We start from the raw sequence: 18850 nt of genomic DNA, 5'->3' as shown, positions 1-18850 counted from the left end.
ACCTTCACTTCAACTGACAAAACAGTCCTCCTGATGCTTCTAGGTTGCAGGTCTGCTTTTACTAACTCACCGATCTCGGTTCCAACTTCTTTGCGGAAACACAGCCTTCTCACACTCTATCACTCAGGTGCAGGTATGACTGCCTGTCTCGATATACCCAACATGGGTAAGGCCTCCTGCCCATCATCCTATGTGCTCTGAGGTTCCTCATGCAATGATGTCGAATCAATTGTCTCTACTGCAGCACCATCATGCAGAAGGCTTGCACGAGGTACGGCATTGTCAGTATTGCCCCCATGATTAAATTGTACCTTTGCAAGAAGCTCAAAACAGCAGGACAAGGAGCTAAAGCTTCTCTGCTCTCTCTCTCCCCAAGGTCGACGCTCCAGTATGGACCACACCCTGGTCGGCGCATGCGCAATAGGCTTTCTTAGAACGGGAAGCTAGGCATTCAAATGAGGACATTTGGGGCAATGAAGTCGATTGCAATTCTTTAATTTTAGATTTTTTTCAAAGGACCACCCCACCACCGACCAAATGTCTCCTCACCGGGCTCAAGGGTTAGCTGGCAGAATCGCTCTCTTGCCCGGACAAGGTGGCTCGGCAAACACCCACCCACTGGGCTTCTTTTGATGCTGCTGCATAGTGTAAGGGTTCTCATCCCTTCAGTTCGGCTTCCACCTCACCCGGGCTTCTTTTGAAGCCGAGCCCCTGTGTCCGGGCAAGGGACCAATTCTGCCAGTCTTTGCTCCGACCCTGGAGCCCGGTTTGGAGATGTTCGGTGATGGCGTGGCACTTTGAAAAAAAATCCAAATGAAAGAATTGCATTAGACTTCCATTTTCTGCGTTTTAAGTTTGAAAAAATTAAGCTTCATGATGCATAATTAATATCTTCTTGACTCCCTCCAAAACTTCGCATAAAAACAACTGTGTCTTTCTGCGCCAATTTTTCAATGTGCGCTGGTTTTTCTTAGTGCCCAGAAGGTTTTTTGGGAGTGATCACATACACCATCCTAGGAGAAATGTAATTTGGCCAAACTTGCATAAATGTGAAAAACTGGAGTAGGCATCAGGTTACAGCCCCAATGATGCAAAAAAAAAACTAACCTAAAAAAATCTTAACTGAGTTATGCTGGCGCACAAACTTTGGGGAAACTTGGATATTTTAATTTAGGCCATAAAAAGCGGTGCACGCCAAAAAAATGGCGCAGATAATTGGGGAAAATTGACCCCATAGTTTTACTGTTATTGCTGCATAAAGTATGTACCATTTTTATACTGAAAAATGAGCATAAAATCAAGTTCACATTTTCAGAAGACATGAATTTTTTCACATCATGTATGATTTTACGTTGCTTTAAAAAAATATATATATTAAACAAACATGCATGTGGAGTATTAGTTGTGTATTCTATCTTTTTACTTCTAAAATCAGTAAATATTTTTTGAAATTTGCCCTGTGAAATTCAGAAAAACTGAAGCTTTTTTGCCTCCAATTTCTTCTTTTCTTCTCATTAACCTGAAAGTGATGACTTGTACAAGGTGGTTGTTCCACAGGCACTGATCACTCTCTAGTACCTCTTGCCCAACTTGTCATTCTGCAATATTATGAGCCTATAGAATGGAGGTTAACTTTAATATAACTTGCTGATTATACACTCCCCACTAATATTACTCTCCAGTGACTTTGCTGCAGAGTAAACTCGGGCGGAGTGTGAAACAAGCATTGCATCCGATCCCGTCAGTTTCCTAACAGGCGAGTTAGGTTTTAAAAAAAATTCATTCCTGGGTGTGGGAGTCACTGGCAAGGCCAGCATTTATCACCCATTCCTAATTGCCCTTAAGAAGGTGATGGTGAGCCATCAACTTGAACTGCTGCAGTCTGTGTGGTGAAGCTACTCCCGCAGTGCTGTTAGGGAGGAAGTTCCAGGATTTTGACCCAGCAACGATGAAGGAATGGCGATATACATCTAAGTCAGGATGGTGTGTGACTTGGAGGTGGCTATGTTCCTATGCGCCTGCTGCCCTTGTCCTTCTAGATGGTATATGTCATAGGTTTGGGAGGTGCTGCCAAAGAAGCCTTGGTGAGTTGCTGCAGTGCATCTTGTAGATGGTACACATTAGACAGAAACATAGAAAATAGGTGCAGGAGCAGGCCATTCAGCCCTTCTAGCCTGCACCGCTATTCAATGAGTTCATGGCTGAACATGAAACTTCAGTACCCCCTTCCTGCTTTCTCGCCATACCCCTTGATCCCCCAAGTAGTAAGGACTTCATCTAACTCCTTTTTGAATATATTTAGTGAATTGGCCTCAACTACTTTCTGTGGTAGAGAATTCCACAGGTTCACCACTCTCTGGGTGAAGAAGTTTCTCCTCATCTCGGTCCTAAATGGCTTACCCCTTATCCTTAGACTGTGACCCCTGGTTCTGGACTTCCCCAACATTGGGAACATTCTTCCTGCATCTAACCCGTCAGAATTTTAAACGTTTCTATGAGGTCCCCTCTCATTCATCTGAACTCCAGTGAATACAAGCCCAGTTGATCCAGTCTTTCTTGATAGGTCAGTCCCACCATCCCGGTAATCAGTCTGGTGAATCTTCGCTGCACCCCCTCAATAGCAAGAATGTCCTTCCTCAAGTTAGGAGACCAAAACTGTACACAATACTCCAGGTGTGGCCTCACCAAGGCCCTGTACAACTGTAGCAACACCTCCCTGCCCCTGTACTCAAATCCCCTCGCTATGAAGGCCAACATGCCATTTGCTTTCTTAACCGCCTGCTGTACCTGCATGCCAACCTTCAATGACTGATGTACCATGACACCCAGGTCTCGTTGCACCTTCCCTTTTCCTAATCTGTCACCATTCAGATAATAGTCTGTCTCTCTGTTTTTACCACCAAAGTGGATAACCTCACATTTATCCACATTATACTTCATCTGCCACGCATTTGCCCACTCACCTAACCTATCCAAGTCACTCTGCAACCTCATAGCATCCTCCTCGCAGCTCACACTGCCACCCAACTTAGTGTCATTGCAGCCACGGTATGCCGGTAATGGAGGGAGTGAATGTTTAAGGTGGTGGTTGGGCTGCCAATCAAGCGGACTGCTTTGTCCTGGATGATGTCTAGCTTCTTGAGTGTTGTTGGAGCTGCACTCATCCAGGCAATTGGAATGTATTCCATCACACTCCTGACTTGTGCCTTGTAGATGGTGGAAAGGCTTTGGGGAAGTCAGGAGGTGAGACACTCGCTCCAGAATATCCAGCTTCTGATGTGCTCTTATTGCCACAGTGGTCATGAGGCTGGTCCAGTTACGTTTCTGGTCAATGGTGACCCCCAGGATATTGATGATGGGGGATTCGTCAATGGTAATGCCATTGAATGTCATGGGGTGGTGTTTAGGCTCTCGCTTGTTGGAGATGGTCATTGCCTGGCACTTGTGTGGCGCAAATGTTACTTGCCACTTATCAATCAGCCCAAGCCTGAATGTCGTCCAGGTCTTGCTGCATTCGGGCATGGGCTGCTCCATTATCTGAGGAGTTGCAAATGGCACTGAACACTGCAGTCATCAGCGAACATCCCCACTTCTGACCTTATGATGGAGGGAAGGTCATTGATGAAGCTGCTGAAGATGGTTGGGCCTAGGACACTGCCCTGAGGAACTCTTGCAACAATATCCTGGGGCTGTGATTGACCTCCAACCACCACAACCATCTTCCTTTCTGCTAGGTATGACTCCAGCCAGTGGAGAGTTTCCCCCCTGATTCCCATTGACTTCAGTTTTACTAGGGCTCCTTGATGCCACACTTGGTCAAATGCTGTCTTGATGTCAAGGGCAGTCACTCTCACCTCACCTCTGGAATTCAGCTCTTTTGTCCATGTTTGGACTAAGGTTGTAATGAGATCTGGGCCGAGTGGTCCTGGCGGAACCCAAACTGGGCATCGGTGAGCAGGTTATTGGTGACTAAGTGCCGTTTGATAGCACTGTTGACAACACCTTCCATCACTTTGCTGATGATTGAGAATAGACTGATGGGGCGATAATTGGCTGGATTGGATTTGTCGGGCTTTTTGTGGTTCAAGTTAGCCAATATATATCAGCAGGTTATTGATCAGTGCCAAGCTTGATCTTCTCCTCTCCTGATATCCGTACCTCTACTTTCTAGCAGGGTTCTGGATAAAGATTAGAGGGAGTAAGATTATTTTTTCAACCAACGAGTGCCCCTATCACAGTCCTGGCTGGGATTCACGAAATGAGCATGGACCAGAGAACAAATTAAAGGAGCTTACTTGTCTGACTGACTCTGTGTCACATCTCATGGTGTATTTTCCTTCTGTGCTGCAAGTATTGGGGAACTCAAAATAATAATTTAATATGCACTGATGTTTCTCTGTACAAGTGTTAAAATTGTATTTCTTGTTTGCATTTTACTAGAGTATGTTGATAATTCTGTGTGTTCTGGAGCAGTGCTGAAGAAGCGCTGCACTGTCGGAGATGCTGTCTTTTGGATGAGACATTCAACCGAGGCCCTGTCTGTTCTCTCAGGTGGACATAAAAGATCCCATGGCACTCTTTCAAAGAAGAGCAAGGGAGTTATCCCCGGTGTCCTGACCAATATCTTTCCCTCAATCAACATAACAAAAACCGTGTTTCTCGTCATTAGCACATTGCTTTTTGTGGGAGCTTGCTATGCGCAAATTGGCTGCTGCGTTTCCCACATTGCAACAGCGACTGCACTCCAAGAACTTCATTGGCTCTAAAGTGCTTTGTGACATCCGGTGGTTGTGAAAGGCGCTATATAAATGTAGGTTTCTTTCCTTTCCTTTCTTTTTCTCTTTTTATTTTTCTTTCTTTTTCTTTTTCTTTCCTTTCTTCTGAATATATACAAAGATTTGTTCAAGTTTATGTTGAACATATTCTGGAAATCTGTGTGATGTTTAGGCACACATTTTATGTTTTTTAAACCAGCAAATGTCTGGTATAATTTCAACACAGTGACTAAGGGTGGAGACCACAACCTGTTCTTGACTTGTGCTGCTGTGCAACTGCTGTATGCATATAATAATGGAAATGAAACTTTGGGCTGGATTTTCCTCTGCTATACTGCCCAAAATTGGATGTGATAGCTGTAAGTCAGTTGCTTAAGGTTCGGTCTCTAAACAAAGAGGCTACAAGGTGTTTTTGTTCCAAAATATGAAGGTTTTATTAAGCTAAATACAAAAAATAAAGATGCTAAAGTAAATAAGATGTTGAAATACAACCTGGCTTTAACATCGACAAGGTTTCAAAGTGATCGATCTCGAATGGCCTGTGGTAACACTTAAGTGGCCCAGCCTCACTCCGAGAATATTCTAACATAAAACAATCCCAGTCTCAATTTATATACATTGACAGTTCTCGCAAGGCTTTGGGTTTGTATGTCAATCAATTTCAATGTCTCGAGCTTAGCATCCATCTGGCAACTCCCGCACATTCCACAGCAAGGCATAAACAGACAAGGTGACTCTTGAAGTGGGCACATCGAGGATGTGCTATTGTAACATTTAAGCAATCTTTAGCTGAAGGTTGACCATTTTCAACAGAAAGCAATTTTCTATAGTCAACCTGACAAATGTAAGCTCTTACAAATCCCATCTATTGAGCCTAAGGCTCACATGTCCACCCCAATCTTAGCTCACAGCTCGGTAGTGCAATACATTAATTTGCTTTTTATACATTGAGGATCCTATAGAAAGCATTATAATAGCAATTATAATAACAGACTGGGTAAGAATTAAAATCTGTGAGAGTATTATAGCCCAGGATTGTTTTCCAACATTAGACTGTTTCCCACCATCTATTCTCTCCTAGCTATGACCAAATTTTGTTGTAGATCAATTGGGTTGCATCTGATGTGACCATCCTATCAAGTATAGTTTTAAGACTCCGTAACAGTGTCGAATTGGATGTCCAAACTGAATAATCACTTCTCATCTTACTTGCTTAAACTAATTTCCCTGAACTTCCATAGCGTTATGAACGTTCACTGGGATCAGGACCGAACTTGCAATAATGGTAAGCAAAGTCCTATAACATTACACAGTAACAACCTCTTCCGATGTATCCTGATTTCCATCTTTGAATGCTAACAAGATAATTGGGGTGGAACCACAATCCAGGACACTTCTGAGTGACGTCACATCGACACACCCTTGATTAGAGCTTAACAAGATAAATCTGGCAGCATCCAGGTTTCACCATTCTTTGCCAATACCTTTCGATAGTTAGACAATTCCTTGTGTATGTCACTTTCAAGGACACCAATGGACTCCACCTTGATGACCTCTAAAGAAATAAAAACAGAAAACGCTGTAAATCTCAGCAGATCAACATCTGTGGAGAGGAAGCAGAGTTAACGTTTCGGGTCGATGACCCTTTGTCAGAACTGGAGAGTGTTTGAAAAGAACAGATTCTTAACAAGCACTAAAAGGGGGAGGGGAAGAAAGAACAAAAGGGAAGGTCTGCGATAGGTTGGAAGACAGGAGAGATTAGAGAGACAAAATGGATGATGGCCCAAATTCAAATGGTAATGCCAGGAGTTAGAAAAACATTAGTCAAGATAGGGTGTGAATGGTGGGATAATGACCAGCTGCCATTAGAGACAAGGAGAAAAACAGAAAGAAAGAAACAGGCTCTGGGGAGGCGGAGGGAAAGGGAGGCAAAGATTGGCAGTGGTTACGCTCTGAAATGTTTTCACTCTATTGAGTCCAAAAGGCTGTAAAGTGCCTAAACGAAAGATGAGGTGCTGTTCCTCGAGCTTGCATTGAGCTTCATTGGAACAGTGCAGGAGACCAAGGACAGAGAGGTCAGAGTGGGGGTGGAGTGGAGAATTAAAGTGACAGGCAACTGGAAGCTCAGGGTCTCACTTGCGGACTGAATGGAGGTGCTCCGCAAAGCGGTCACCCAATCTACGCTTGGTCTCCCCAATGTAGAGGAGACCACATCATGAGCAGCAAATACAGCATACTAAATTGAAAGAAGTACAAGTAAATCTAGAGGCTTCTGGTTGAGTGGAAGGCATAGAATTACAATAGTCGCACTAAAGAATTGTCCTTTCAATCCTTCACAGGAGTATTTTACTGGGTATACAGATCAAGGGCGCTTAACATTACAATGGTTTCCTCCATCAAGAGGACATCTATCATGTTCCCACATGTTTACTATATCTATCCTGTTCCAAGTGACCCTCCTTGCTGTGGCTCCTACACCCAACCATTCAGCCACTTCTTGTTTTTCTCTATCTAATGGTGCTTGTGTTGGTATCCCTTGGCAATGTGCTTATATCTTGACCTGAATTTCTCTCAGAAAGCACCTTTCATAGGTTTTATTACACAAACATGATCGCAAAGCAATTTCTTGATCCCTTATCAGACATGCCCAAGGTCTACGTATTCTCAACCTCACCCTTATCTTGAAACTTGCAATTTAAGCAGCTTTCAGCATCACCTCACTCAGTCTGTCGTTCTTCATTCTGGTTGGTTTTAAATTAGCTATTTCATACCTTTAGCTACTATCCTACTATACCGAGCTATCCTATATTTATAAGCATGTGCTATTTATGAATTAAGATGCCTAACCTAAATGTATGATTCATATGTTAAGAACACCTAATCTAAAAGCAAGTTTTATATGCTGAAGGAACTAATTCCTGGCCCCTCATCCTTTAATCACAGCAGTCAATTCCAAGTTCTGGTTGTTCTCTTAATTCATCATTTGAACCAACACACCATCATCATCATAGGCAGTCCCTCAGAATCGAGGAAGACTTGCTTCCACTATAAACATGAGGCGTTAGGTGGCTGAACAGTCCAATACGAGAACCACAGTCCCTGTCATGGGGCATATAGTCGTTGAGGGAAAGGGTGGGTGGGTCTGGTTTGGCGCACGCTCTTTCCGCTGCCTGCAATTGATTTCTGCATGCTCTCGGCAATGAGACTAGAAGTGCTCGCGCCCTCCAGGATGCACTTCCTCCACTTAGGGCGGTCTTTGGCCGGGGTCTCCCAGGTGTCAGTGGGGATGTTGCATTTTATCAGGGAGGCTTTGAGGGTGTCCTTGTAACGTTTCCTTTGCCCACCTTTGGCTTATTTGCCGTGAAGGAGTTCCGAGTAGAGGGCTTGTTTTGGGAGTCTCGTGTCTGGCATGCGAACAATGTGGCCTACCCAGCGGAGCTGATCGAGTATGGTCAGTCTTTCAGTGCTGGGGATGTTGGCCTGATCGAGAACGCTAATGTTGTGCGTCTGTCCTCCTAGGGGATTTGCAGGATCTTGCGGAGACATCGTTGGTGGTATTTCTCCAGCGACTTGAGGTGTCTACTGTACATTGTCTATGTCTCTGAGCCATACAGGAGGGTGGGCATTACTACAGCCCCGTAGTCCATGAGCTTGGTGGCAGATTTGAGGGCGTGGTCTTCAAACATTCTTTTCCTTAGGCAGCCAAAGGTTGCACTGGTGTACAGGTGGCAGTGTTGAAACTTGTCATCAATGTCTGCTCTTGTTGATAAGAGGCTCCCGAGGTATGGGAAATGGTTCACGTTGTCCAGGGCCGCGCCGTGGGTCTTGATGACTGGGGGGCAGTGCCAAACTCATGTTGTAAACAATCTCCCTCCATGCATGACCCCAAGGGTAGATGTCTCCTTTTTAATGTCAGCATTACTTTGGTTTATTTACATGTCAGTCTTTCAATATTAGGATTTTTAAGCTACAAAAATAATCCAAGAAAATGATTTCCTTTACTACTTCTCAGTCTTAATCTCCAACATCCCCTGGTTACTCTGCATGGCCTTATCTAAGATCCTCAACTTGTTAGGATCAGATACTTTTCTTGAGACTTTTGTGTTTTTAATCTAAATTTAATTTAGTCAATATTAATCATCACGATACAGCAAGAAAATCATAGCACATTGTAAAGAGAGCTATAGCATACCATATTATCAAGAGATCATAGATTTAAAGATTCTCCAGCTCGTAGATAATTTTTACCAAGTATTACTTCTCCATTGTCCTCAATTGTCCCAATTTCTTTATTGGCTCAAAGGAAACCAATTCCTTATCCACATCAAATCATTAAGCAATTAAGAACCTTCGCTCTCCTCCTTTATTGCGTCATATACAATTTATTATTTTTCTTTCAAACCAATTTTCAATTACTATTGTGATGTTAGCTACTTAACCTCATTCTGTATTGATTAAAAATCCCCAGATCACAGTCCGTGTCCCCACCTAAGCTTGTTGCCTCCTGTAGAATGCTCAACACCCTTCTCTGTAGGTATATGGGACGGGTGTAATGACATAGAGGAAAGGGGACACCGATAATCCAGTCGAGAGACCCAGACCTTTTATTGGTTCACGCTCTGGAACTGACTGCCTCTCTCACTGCTGGTTTCAACATTCCAATTCTGTATCCCTTTAGACCAGCTGTGGTTCCGTGGGTAGCACCCTCGCCTCTGAGTCAGAAGGTTGTGGGTTCAAGTTCTACTCCAGGGATGTGAGCACAAAAATATCGACTGACACTCCCGTGCAGTACTGAGGTGTGTGGGCAGTGTGTTTGGGCCCAGGAAAGGCATGAGTTCAGGCCCAGAAGAGGGCAGGGCCTACGAGCAGCCAGGCCAGATCACACTGATATGTGTGCACACTGGGTCCATGCAGCAGAACTAGCTAGTCTCCAGTCACCTTGGTTAATCCTTGCCACTGGACCACGACCTAGCTCTGTCAAGCCCATGTGGTGGTTGGTGTGCAACAGCCACCACACATTAAAAAAAATCCATGCACAGGCATCTTCCACCCTTCAAAATGTAGTTCAGGACCTGGAATATTAGGTCCTTTATTGAAACACCTGTGAACTCATCCCTTTTTTGGCATGGAAGCACGTCATCCTTGATTTGAGGGACTGTTTATGATGATGATGCAGTATTGAGGGAGTGCTGTACTACCATCTTTCAGATGAGAAGTTAAACTGAAGCCCCGTATGCTCTCTTGGATTGACGTAAAAGGTCCCATGGCACTATTTCGAAGAAGAACATGGCTCCGGTTGGGGTGGAGTGTAGAACGTTTCAGTATAAGGGGTGTCGCAGTTATGTGAGCTGGACTGGTTGGGCTGGGTGCTCTTTGCCTTTCCATCATTGTTCAAAGGTTTATATGTAACCTTCAGGGCTGCTGACCAAGGGCCGTGCGGCTCTTTGTCGGCCAGCGTGGACACGATGGGCCGAAATGGCCCTCTTCTGCGCTGTAAATTTCTATGTTTCTATGTTTATCTATGGTGTCTTGGACAATATTTATCCCTCAATCAACACCACTAAAACAGATTATCTGGTCATTGTCACATTGCTGTTTGTAGGAGCTTACTGTGCGCAAATTGGCTGCTGCGTTTCCTACATCACAAGAGACTACACGTCAAAAAATACTTCATTGATTGTAAAGCGCTTTGGGACGTCGCTGGTCATGAAATGCACTATGTAAATGCAAATCTGTCTTTCTTTCTTTCTTTGTGTTTACAACTCCCACATTTTAAGCTTTTCATTGAACTTCTTATCAGTTCAAATATGGCCCATTCCTACAAAAAGTTTAAGTGCTTTTGAGCAAACCAGAGAATAAGGCAGATGAGCTGAGAGCACAGATAGACACTTGGGAGTACGATATAGCTATTGCGGAGATATGGCTGAAAAAAGAGCATGTATGGCAGCTCAACATTCATCGTTACAGGGTTTTCAGATGGGATACAGAAGAGGGTAAAAAAGGAGGGGGGGTCGCAGTATTAATTAAAGAAGCAATTACAGCTGTGAGAAGGGATGATATGATAGAAAGGTCATCAAACGAGGCCATATGGGTTGAATTGAAGAACGAAAAAGAACTGCTGGGAGTGTACTATAGACCCCCAAACAATCAGAGGGAGATAGAAGAGCAAATATGTGGGCAAATTGATGCGAAGTGCAAAAACTATAGAGCTGTAATAGTCAGGGATTTCAACTAACCTAATATTAATTGGGAAAAAAGTAGTGTGAATGGAACAGAGGGTGTGGAATTCCTAACATGCGTTCAGGAGAACTTATTTAGCCAACCACAGAGAGGGTGGTTTTGGACTTGGTTTTGAGGAATGAAGAGGGGCAGGTGGAAGGGGTATCAGTGGGAGAGCATTTTGGTGCTAGTGATCATAATTGAATAAGATTTAGGGTAGTTATGGAAAAGGACAAATGTGGACCAGGAAAAAAAGTTCTCAATTGGGGTAAAGCCAGTTTTGCTGAGATGAGATTGGGCCAAAGTGGATTGGAAACAGCTACTTGATGGTAAATGAGTGTCAGAGCATTGGAAGGCATTCAAGGAGGAGATCCTGAGGGTACAGAGCAAGTATGTTCTCTCTAAAGAAAAAGGTTGGTGCTAACAAATCTAGATCCCCCTGGATGTCAAGGGACATACAGGGTAAGAAAAAGAAAAAGAGGGAAGCTTATGACCGATACTGAGAACTCAATACTGCAGAAACTCTAGAGGAGTATAAGAAGTGCAAGGGTGCAATTAAAAAAGATATCAGGAAAGCAAAGAGAGCATGAAAGAATGTTGGCAAGTAAAATCAGGGGAAACCCAAAGATGTTTTATAAATACATTAAGAAAAGGAGGATAACTAGAGAAAGAGTAGGGTCTATTATAGACCATAAAGAAAATCTGTGTGTAGAGGCAGAAGATGTGGGTATGATTCTTAATCAATACTTCGCATCAGTTTTCACAAAAGAGAGGGGCAATGCAGACTTTGCAATGAGGGAGGAGGAGTGTGAAATATTAGACGAGATAAACAGTGTGAGAGGAAGTATTAAGGGGTTTAGAAGCTTTGAAAGTGGATAAATCCACAGGCCCGGATGAAATGTATCCCAGACTGTTGAGAGAAGTAAAAGAGAAGTAGCAGAGGTTCTGACCATCATTTTCCAGTCCTCTCTGGGTACAGGTGTGGTGCCAGAGGAGTGGAGGACTGCTAATGTTGTACCTTGTTTAAAAAGAGAGAAAGGGAGAAACTGAGTCAGCCTAACCTCAGTGGTGGGAAAATTATTGGAAAAATTCCTGAGTGACAGGATAAATCTTTATTTGGAAATACATGGATTAATCAAGGAGGGTCAGCATGGATTTGTGAAAGGAAGGTCATGTTTGACTAACTTGATTAAATTTTTCGAGGCGGTAAGCAGGAGGGTCGATGAGGGCAGTGTGTATGATGTACTGTATATGGATTTTAGCAAAACGTTTGATAAGGTCCCACATGACAAACTGGTCACGAAAGTTAAAGCCCATGGGATTCAGGGCAAAGTGGCAAGTTGGATCCAAAATTGGCTCAGAGGCAGGAAGCAAAAGGTAATGGTTGACGGGTGTTTTTGTGACTGGAAGGTTGTATCCAATGGGATCCCGCAGGGCTCAGTGCTGGGTCCCTTGCTTTTTGTGATATATAATCAATGATTTGAACTTAAATGTTTGAGGTATGATTAAGAAGTTTGCAGATGACACTCATCATCATAGGCAGTCTCTTGAAATCAAGGAAGACGTGCTTCCACTCTAAAAGTGAGTTCTCAGGTGACTGTAAATCCAATACGGGAATTACAGTTTCTGTCACAGGTGGGACAGACAGTGGTTGAAGGAAAGGATGGGTGGGGAGTCTGGTTTGTCACACGCTCCATCTGCTGTCTGCGCTTGGTTTCTGCATACTCTCGGTGACGAGACTCTTTTTGCTCAGCGCCCTCCCGGATGCTTTTCCTCCACTTAGGGCGGTCTTGGGCCAGGGATTCCCAGGTGCCGGTGGGGATGGTGCACTTTATCAAGGAAGCCTTGTGGGTGTCCTTGAAATGTTTCCTCTGCCCACCTCAGGGTCGCTTGCTGTGTAGGAGTTCCAAGTAAAGCGCTTACTTTGGGAATCTCGTGTCGGACATGCGAACGATGTGGCCCGCCCAACGGAACTAGTCGAGTGTGGTCAGTACTTCGATGCTGGGGATGTTGGCCTGATCGAGAACACCGATGTTGGTGCGTCTATCCTCCCAGTGGATTTGCAGGATTTTGTGGAGGTAGCGTTTTGAGGTGTCTACTGTATATGGTCCACATCTCTAAGCCATATAGGAGAGTGGGTATTAGTACTGCCCTGTAGACCAAAAGCTTGGTGTCAGATTTGAGGTCCTGGTCTTCAAACATTCTCTTCCTTAGGCGACCGAACTCCAAGCCATCGTCAACATCTTCACCGAGGCATACGAAGGCATGGGCCTTACATTAAACATCTGTAAGACTAAGATCCTCCACCAACCTGACCCTGCCAAAGAGCACTGCACCCCCCCTCCCCCGGTCATCAAAGTCCACGGCATGGCCTTGGACAATGTGTATCATTTTTCCTACCTCGGGAGCCTACTATCAGCAAGGGCAGACATAGACGACGAAGTCCAACATTGCCTCCAGTGTGCCAGCGCAGCTTTCGGTCGTCTGAGATGACACTAAAACAGGTTGTGTGCTTGACAATGAAGAAGAAAGCTGCAGATGATATCAATTTACTGGTCAGGTGGGCAGAACAATGGCAAATGGAATTCAATTCAGATAAGTTTGAGGTAAAGCATTTGGGGAGGTCTAACAAGGCAAGAGAATACACATGAAATGGTATGACACTGAAAAGTGTAGAGGAACAAAGGGACCTTGGAGTGCAGGGCCACAGATCCCTGAAGTTAGCAGGCCAGGTAGATAAGGTGGTTAAGAAGGCATATGGAATACTTACCTTTATTAGTCAAGGCATGGAATACAAGAACAAGGACGTTTTGCTTGAACTGTATAAAACACTGGTTAGGCCGCAGCTGGAGTACTGTGTGCAGTTCTGGTCACCACATTACAGAAACAATGTGATTGCACTGGAAAGGGTGCAGAGGAGATTTACAAGAATGTTGCCTGGACTGGAGAATTTTGACTATGAGGAAAGATTGGAGATGCTGGGTCTGTTTTCTTTGGAACAGAAGATGCTGAGGGAAGACCTGATTGAGGTGTATAAAATTATGAAGGGCCTGGATAGAGTGGATAGGAAGGACCTGTTTCCCTTGGCAGAGGGGTCAACAACCACAGGGCATAGATTTAAAGTAATTGGGGGGAGGTATAGAGGAGAGATGAGGGGAAATTTCTTTACCCAGAGGGTGGTAGGGGTCTGGAACTCACTGCCTGAAAGGGTGGTAGAGGTAGAAAGCCTCACCACATTTTAAAAATATTTGGTGTGCACTTAAAGTGACATAACCTACAGGGCTACGGAGCAAAAGCTGGAAAGTGGGATTAGGCTTGATAGCTCTTGGTCGGCCGGTGCCGACACGATGGGCTGAAATGGCCTCCTTCTGTGCTGTAAATTTCTAGGATTCTATGTTCCCATTGCTTTCATCTTCTAACTATTTCTGCTGGCTTCCCTCCCATTCCTACTTCTAGCAACCTCAGATTCCATGGCTAAACGTACTGACTACTTTATTTTTTTTCAAAATCGTGAATCTGTGAATATAATCTATTGCCACATTAAACAACCCACCAGTACTGCCTCTGGATTATTACATGGGTCTGTTACAACCAAAAACCCATAATTCCAACTTTGCCCATTAAAATGTACGACAACCTTAAAAAATACTATGGACCCAAATTTCCCCATGAGTTGCACGTTTTTTTTGGTGTAACTTCATTTTTCTGCTGTATTTTTTTAAGTTGCAAATATGACCACTTAATTTGCATCAGTGTAAGTGAGTTAGTTAGGTTTTTTGTTAGGCCAGTTTTTTTTTCAAAAGGGGGCGTTCCCAGCAACTTACATCATTTATGCCAATTTGGCCAGAAAAAAGTTGTACTAAACTAACTAAGGGCAGCGTATGTGTCCACTTTTATCTGCACAGAAAGACCTTACTTACAGTTAAGGAATCGGCACAAGTAACTATATTTAAAGCACCAAACAAAGCACAAAAATTAAAAGCAATTAATTAACAAATAAAATCGAAGGAACCCTGCCCCAAAGCACCAAGACCAAAATAATAAGCAATCAATAAATAACATAAAAAAATAGAAGGAACCCTGCATCTAAAGCACTATAATCAATCAGTAAATAACCAATAAAAAATAGAAGTCCTACATTAGGGAACGCAGCGGGCCGCCGATGAGGGAGCCCATTCGACCGGGGCTAGGGACGGCGTGCTTCGGCCCCTCCCACACAGCCCACAGCGCACGTTTGCAGAAACGGCCTGCCAGGAGCTACTGCACATGTGCGCAGACTCTAGTGCGCATGTGCATAGGTCCCGGCACTGTTTTCAGCGCCGGGACCTGGCTCCGCCCCCAATCCATTGGGCTACGCTGTGCCATGACCGAGGAGAGGCTGGGGAGTGGCCAGGATACCGACGTCTTTTTTCGGCGTGCTTGGAGGCGGACAAAAGCGGCGCACCTCGGGTGAGGGCGCCAGAAAAACAGATTAGGGAAATTCTAGCCCAATATACTTTGTACAAACCTGCATCTCCTACCCCTCCTTGCGGCGCCAAAGGTAATTTTGTTTAAGGTTCGGTCTCTAAACAAAGAGGCCAGAAGGTGTTTTTGTTCAAAAACTTAAAGGTTTTATTAAACTACAATACAAGAAATAGAGAAATACAAAAAGATGTTGAGATACAACCTGACTTTAACGTTGACCAGGTTTCGAGGTCATCGCTCTCGAGTGGCCTTGTGGTAACACAAGGGCGAATCCAACTTCGCTCTGAGAAACGTAATGTACAATCCCAGTCTCGACTTGCATTATCAGTTCTTGAAGGACCTAAGAGCCTGCTTTGTGCCCGTATGTCAATCAATCTCACTATCTCAAGCCCAGCACCCATCTGCTGACGACCGTGTGTTGAACAAGAGTTGAGACGAATAACATAGATGCCTTTAAGGTGAAGCTAGATAAGCACATGAGGGAGCAAGCAATAGAAGGATATGTTGATAGGGTTAGATGAAGAAGGGTGTGAGGAGGTTTGTGTGGAGCATAAACACTGGCATAGACCTGCAGGGTCGAATAGCTTGTTCTGAGCTGTAAATACTTTGTAACAAGGCATAAATAGATAATAACCATAAACATGGCATAAATTATGCAGACAGGGTGTCTCATGACATGACTCTATTATAACAATTTAAGAATTCTTCAGCTGAAGGTTGACAATGAGACAGAAATTGCGGTGAGGCCTGAGACCCAAACTCTCTGCAGCCTGGGAGCCAGGAGGTTAGTTTGGAAACATTTTGTGGGTCGGAGGCGTACTCTGGAGGTATGCCTCCGACTGCAATTTCAGGGCCAATATTCAACAAAAGGCCATTTTCTGTGGACCACCTTCAAATTTGATTTTGTTACAATAGAGGGGATCAAATCAGATGGTCAGGCATACATTCATATGCAACCCTAGGGACCACCATAAGTTACAGGAAACATAGAAACATAGAAAATAGGTGCAGGAGTAGGCCATTCGGCCCGTCTAGCCTGCACCGCCATTCAATGAGTTCATGGCTGAACATGCAACTTCAGTACCCCATTCCTGCTTTCTCGCCATACCCCTTGATCCCCCTAGTAGTAAGGACTTCATCTAACTCCTTTTTGAATATATTAAGTGAATTGGCCTCAACAACTTTCTGTGGTAGAGAATTCCACAGGTTCACCACTCTCTGGGTGAAGAAGTTTCTCCTCATCTCGGTCCTAAATGGCTTACCCCTTATCCTTAGACTGTGACCCCTGGTTCTGGACTTCTCCAACATTGGGAACATTCTTCCTGCATCTAACCTGTCTAACCCCGTCAGAATTTTAAACGTTTGAGATCTCCTCTCATTCTTCTGAACTCCAGTGAATACAAGCCCAGTTGATCCAATCTTTCTTGATATGTCAGTCCCGCCATCCCGGGAATCAGTCTGGTAAACCTTCGCTGCAATCCCTCAATAGCAAGAATGTCTTTCCTCAAGTTAGGAGACCAAAACTGTACACAATACTCCAGGTGTGGCCTCACCAAGGCCCTGTACGACTGTAGTAACACCTCCCTGCCCCTGTACTCAAATCCCCTCGCTATGAAGGCCAACATGCCATTTGCTTTCTTAACCGCCTACTGTACCTGCATGCCAGCCTTCAATGACTGACGTACCATGACACCCAGGTCTCGTTGCACCTCCCCTTTTCCTAATCTGTCACCAGTCAGATAATAATCTGTCTCTGTTTTTACCACCAAAGTGGATAACCTCACATTTATCCACATTATACTTCATTTGCCCACTCACCTAATCTATCCAAGTCACTCTGCAGCCTCATAGCATCCTCCTCGCAGCTCACACTGCCACCCAACTTAGTGTCACCTGCAAATTTGGAGATACTACATTTAATCCCCTCATCTAAATCATTAATGTACAATGTAAACAGCTGGGGCCCCAGCACAGAATCTTGCGGTACCCCTCTAGTCACTACCTGCCATTCTGAAAAGTACCCATTTACTCTTACTCTTTGCTTCCTGTCTGCCAACCAGTTCTCAATCCATGTCAGCACACTACCCCCAATCCCATGTGCTTTAACTTTGCACATTAATCAGGAGGAGGGAAGGTTTTAGTAGTGGCCTTCTCTCCCTTTATATGGGCCCAATACACTTAAACTTTTTAGGTATTGGTCCCAGCTTTCAAGAAATACTGTATGTTTTCTTCTCCGATTTCTTCCACCTCATTTAAATGATGGGCCACCTCTTTGGGTGCTGCACTGGTGGTCCTACTGTAATACTACTGGATATTTCTGGCCTTGCACCAGCATGCCCCCTCTTGGTATTGCAGATCCTAAATGGTAAATTACCTCAACCCAGGTATATTGATTGAATATCCTGCCCCTCCCTCCACTACCCTGCCAGCAAGAGTTGCATCCAGCTCTAAGTCTTAAATTGGGAGTTATATGTAGAAAATTGTGGGACTGAAAGTGAAGATGAGAATCAGCCACATAAGGAAGAGGAATACACAGTGACTATTACATAGAGCAAATGATTCATTTATGGTCAAGTATAAAACACTTAATTTCACAGAGATCACTTAGAAATGGACAAGATATCCATGGGAAGCAGCACTTAATCATTTGTGAGGGAGAGGGTGGAATATGAAAAAGGATGATGATCATCAGGCTGGAGGTATTGAGGTTGACAGTTTTGAAAAACTGAATTAAAGAGGTTTAAAGTGTCCACCATCTAAGGGAACAGTTAGCAGCAGTAAGAAAGGAGATACTGATGTGAAAAAATTATTGCAACAGTGACAACAAATACACCCTCAAAACCAAAAAAGATCAGGAAAAATGAAACTAATTGTTTGGAAGTGAGGAATGGGAGGAGAAGGTCTATGACCAAACTGCAGACAGTTCAAGGTGGCTATATAAAGGTAGCAGTTCTATGAATTGAACATATTTGTTTTCTGTCTCAATTAATCTTAAAGATTCTTGTTACCAGGCTTCTCCCATTAAGCTGTTTTCATAATCTCAGCCGTTAAACAGTTCAACTAAGATATTGAGGCTGATCTACTTCAAGTTCATTGGCTTCGTAATGTTGGTGTGATGGTGACCTGGCTATTAAGAAATCCATCATTAAATGTGCTTACTTTATTTTGCTAGGCAGAAAAAATTTGTTATTGAGCAGAATTTGTGAGCTCTTGATGGCTTAGTGGGTAAATGCACAATTTGTCATAAGCCACATGGAATTTAAAGTTCCCATGTTCAATTCTGGTCTGTGCTGAGTTAGCTGATCTGAACTGGTGTACTCGTGGCTGTGTCTTGAAGGGCAAAACTCTGCCTGGATTCACACTCTTTATTGCTTGCTGTTCAGTGACCATTG

This window comes from Pristiophorus japonicus, chromosome 4 (assembly GCF_044704955.1).
Source record: "Pristiophorus japonicus isolate sPriJap1 chromosome 4, sPriJap1.hap1, whole genome shotgun sequence".
Classification (NCBI taxonomy): Eukaryota; Metazoa; Chordata; class Chondrichthyes; family Pristiophoridae; genus Pristiophorus; species Pristiophorus japonicus.
Note: the sequence above shows the minus strand (reverse complement) of the source record.